Source organism: Carlito syrichta, unplaced genomic scaffold (assembly GCF_000164805.1).
Source record: "Carlito syrichta isolate Samal-C Ts95f unplaced genomic scaffold, Tarsius_syrichta-2.0.1 Scaffold74266, whole genome shotgun sequence".
NCBI lineage: Eukaryota > Metazoa > Chordata > Mammalia > Primates > Tarsiidae > Carlito > Carlito syrichta.
Genome location: NW_007018362.1, coordinates 305,630 through 310,618, shown reverse-complemented (window position 1 = coordinate 310,618; position 4,989 = coordinate 305,630). Strand labels below are relative to the sequence as shown.

Here is a 4,989-nt window from a genome sequence, read left to right as displayed (position 1 = left end):
TTGTGTCTATAGTATTGCCTCATTATTCATATTAATTGTCTTATTAAATGTTTTATATTTTTAAAATTAATCTTTTAAATAATATTTCCAGTTTTATTTTAATACTACTTATTATTTCTTTAATTTTTAATGTCTATAATTTACAGATATATCTAACAATTTATGTATTCTTTTAAAATCATATATTTCCTCTCCTTGATCTCTTTGCTTATTTTTTCTCATGTTTTTTGATACTCTTTGATATTTTATACCATCTTAAAGCAAATCATTTTCCTGTTGTAATTGCTCCTATTTTTATATTAGTTTGTTACTTTACTTTCATCACCAAACTTACCATTGTAGGATTTTACAGAACATGGTGTGAGTAAAATATCTTACTACTTTTATATTTTTGTTCTCTTATTTTCTTTCACTGCATATCTCAATGTTCATGTGTTGCCTTTCTCTCCTCTTCAGATGCTTTCTCTGACTCACCTATTGATGGCCGTTTATTCTAAAAAAATGTATTCACAGCTTTTCTACATTTGTAGCCATTATCAACACTTTTCTTTCAGTAATTTACTTTTTTTTCTTCCTTTGCATTAATATATTTTTAATCTTCCCTTTTGATTCAATATACTCTATGAATTTTCTCTCATCTTAATGCTTTTGTTTTGTTTCTGTATGTGCATGTCAGCTCAACTTTAATGAGGTTATAATTAATGTATGAATATACTCCCCCACTATTTTTTTTTTTCTGGTAAAGACAAGGTCTCACTATGTTGACCAGGCTCATCTCAACTCCTGGCTTCAAGCGATCCTTGTGCCTCAGTATTACAAAGCACTGGTATTACAGTTGTGAGCCACCCCACCTGACCCAAGTAGGCCCATTTGAGTATTTGTCCATCTTTCATGATAGAGTTGTCAAAATTGAAATCGCCTTCTAAGGACTTGGTAATTGCAAACTTTCATATGTGGAGTATATGCTACTATTTAGGATTTGCTAGATTCAATCAAAAGATTCAGGAAAATCATGAATATTTTGTTTTCAAATTACACAACACTGGGAATCTTACTTGTCTTTCAAACTGGCATTGTCTCATAGGGAACTTAATGCTATTCATTGCATACTCACATATGTACATCTTCTTATTTCAACCCATCAGAAGAAGGCCTTCGGTGTGATTCTCACACACCTAACTTTGGCTAATGTTATCTTTTTCAGGAGTATTTCATATATACTGTCATCCTTTGGAATTAGAAATATTTTTCTTGATATTGGTTGTAAAGCAATATTATACATTTATAAGGAAAAATGGGATATATGTATATGTTCTTCTCCCCTGAATACATTTCAGGTTATCATTATCCGTTCTGGTCATTCCAAGTGGACATGGCTCAAACCCAAAATCTCCTCACAAATTTCACCCTTGATTTATTTCTGGATAAGCAACATGCTGATCAATATGTGATTTTGGTCATCATAAGCACTCTAGCCACCAGCAATTCCACCGATGTTGGACTTGTGTATTCTGTAATGCACTGTAAAACAATATAGTTTATATACCATCATACAATGTTATTTCCTTTTTTAAACATTTTTATTTTTGAGTCAGGGTCTCACTCTGTGGTCCAGGCTAGAGTGTAGTGGCACAATCACAGCTTACTGCAGCCTCAAACTCCTGGGTTCAGGCCTCAGCCTCCCAAGTAGCTGGATCTACAGGCATACGCCATCATGCCCAACTAGTTTGCTTGTTTGTTTTTCATAGAGATGAGGTCTCGCTACAGTTATTTCAAAGAGCCATATTTACTCATGTTTGGACATGACAAAAAATGGCCAATGGGCCAGGTTCGGTGGCTCAGCCTGTAATCCCTTCACTCTGGGAGGCCGAGGCGAGTGGATTGCCTAAGTCCGAGGGTTCGAGACCCACCCAGCAAATTGGCGAGAACTGTCTCTACAATGCATCAAAAATTAGTCAGGTGTGGTAGTGCACGCCTGTAGTTGTGGCGACTTGGAAGGCTGAGGTGGAAGGATCGCCGGAGCCCAGCAGGTCGAGGTTGCGGTGGCCGGGAGTGTGCCACTGCACTACAGTCTGGGAGACGGAGTGAGACTCCAATTCAAAAAAAAACAGCCCATGACACATTTCTCAGAACATATCCCTGTCATTAAGCAATGCATGACTGTATTTCTCCTTCATTTTTCAAAGATAGTTTGGTGGTATAGAGTTATTGACTTATTTCTCTTTTTGTTACTCATGATTTGGATCAGTTTCTGTTTGGTGATTATCTTCTTCGGACATTACAAGATAGTCTTCTATATCCACAGTATCAACCTCTTACCAGAATCATTTCCTGAAACAACAGCCACTTATGTTGTTCTTTTCTTGGTGAACTGCTTTGTTTTCTTTTATGGAACTAATTGTGCTTTTCATTTTTATTAACTACATAAATGAGAGCAACCTGGTGCTAGAGAATATTACTAGTTTTCTTTCATCTTGCTTATCCAACTATCAGTACTTTGATATTGATACAATATAATAGTTTCCAGGTTGACCCGTGTCATTTCAAATACAATAATTTTCCCCTGCTCATTACAGAGCTAGCTTCCTATTGCATCAAAGGAATCTTGATAAAAATTCTTTTAACTACAAGACAACGTGTTCTTAAATTTTCCTGGGTTAGAACACTAGTCCTGATTGCATCCAGGTAAAAATTTGAGAAGTGATAATCCATTGTGACTCAGTCTATGAAAGTTTCTTAAAGCATAAAGAAGGATTTTACAGATGAATACACACAATAAAAACACATAAGTTCTAAAAACATGGACAATTATAGCAATAAAAACTTCAGAATAGTAAAAAATATTTAAACACAATAAGATAGTAAAAATCAATTCAAGGTAGTGGTTATTATTAAGGGGTTTGAAGAAGATATAAAAAAATTTGGTAATATAGGGAACTTCATCTTCATCTGCAATCTCTTATTTCTCGAATTGAATGACATGTTTATTATTATGCAATATTTCCACATCCAGTAAATAAGTTTAAAATAAACAATATTTGCTCTAATTTCTATCCTTTTGTGGTATTTTTCTCAAATTTGTAAATCGTATATTTGCACAAAATTTGCATTAGATTTGTAGATTTGATTAGATTCATGGATTCTCAGAAGAGGTTTAGCATGAAACATATTCTATTTCTATTTCTTAATAAACACCTTGACACATGATTATGCAAATTTTTAAAGATTAAAATATAGGGAGACTATTCTTGAACCAAAGTGGAATTAAAAATTGATAGAAACTGATAACAAAATGAATACTATAAATCTCCCAAATGTTTTCAAATTAAGCAATGTAATTCTAAATTATACAGAGATAAGTCACAGTGGAAATAAAATATATTATTAATTGAATGATAACTAAAGTCTTATATATCAAAACTTGTGAATGGCAGCTAAAGTTACGCCTTCCAAGATGAGAACTAAAAATAAAATTCTAAGCCCCCCAACCAATTAAAGGGACCCTATCTTGGCCGAGGAGATCCCAGAGAAACCTTAAAAACTGAGTTCCCAGTCATGAAGGATAGGCTAGACACACCTCATTTTACTCCAACTCTTTTGTGATTTAGATACAACAACTGACCAGCATTAATGTTAAAATAGAAATCATAAGACTGACAAAATGGACTCTGTGACAATAAGATCCTCAATTATAAACAAGATCCATGCCAGACAAGGATTAAATCACACATCTCTACACTTAAAAAATGAACCCTATTCTAACTGCCACAAGAGTTTCTTTATTCTTTTTCTCTAACAACTAAACAAATACTAGCCTCAAAATAAGCAACACTAAAACAATTACAGCATCACCAAACACGAACTGACCCCTCCACCATTCCACAAATAATAACTACAGCTTTGTTCAGACAAGAGATTGATTTCAGTAACCACTCTGTCGCCCAGGCTGGAGGGCACAGATCACAGCTCACTGCCGCTTCAGCCTCCTGGGCTCAAATGATCCTTCCACCTCAGCCTCCCGAGTAGCTGGGACTAGTAGCTTTCCAAAGTGTTTGGATTACAGACATGAGTCACTGAGCCGGGCCTGATTTCGGTAAATTTCTTCTGATAATAATGACCGTAGGTTGGTTCTGGCCAGTTTACAGAAGTTGTGTGTTTGAATGCCTTCGTGTCTTTGCTTCATCTTTTGATGTACATGGCCCAATTATAACACAATAGTAAGTCTCCACCCCAAGTCACATCTAACACATATTTACTTATCACGCACATACATATTCCCTCTTCTTAAATATTCATAACTCCTTTGATAACTTGTTAAATATGTATGTTTAGCTAACCTGCTGAGTATAAAACTCTTGCCCCAACCCTTCTTCCCTCAAAGTGCCTGCTTCCAGCTTTGGCTGGACACTAAGTTTCCCAGCCTGCCTGGAGGGCCACTTTACAGGCTTTAGCCCTTCATAAAAACAAAGTGTCTTTTCCAAATTTATAGATCTTGTGATTTTTTTCAGCTGTTAACAAAGGTAAAGTCTTTAATGCATTAAGGACAAAATGCTTAAAAAATGATAATCTAAACCTTTCATTTTAAGAATTTATAAAAAAGACAGTGTCATAATGTTATAGGTTATTAAAAAAGGAAATAATTAAAAGCAGACAGAATTGAAATGGAAAGCAAATGTAGAAAAAAACAAAGTCAAAGGCTAGTTACTAAAAAATATTAATAAAATTGATAACTGCCTTGTGTGTCTGATTAAGAATATGCATTAACATAAATTATTAATATCAGAAATGAAAATGGTACATCACTAAACACCCCTGCACACAATAAAATGTATATGCATATAACATATACCAATACATTTGAAAATGTAGATGAAATGAAAAAATTTCTGGGCACATGTTAAACACACTGACACAGGAAGTAACTGAAAACTTAAATACTCCTATATCTACTAGGCAAATTAATCAGTAATTTTTAAACTTTCTACAAAG

The 4,989-nt window shown here is 34.3% G+C and overlaps 1 pseudogene; it reads left to right on the top strand.

Moving 5' to 3' along the window:
• The first annotated feature begins 1,372 nt into the window (after positions 1–1,372).
• LOC103255402 lies at positions 1,373–2,646 on the top strand (annotated as a pseudogene).
• Positions 2,647–4,989: the final 2,343 nt, after the last annotated feature.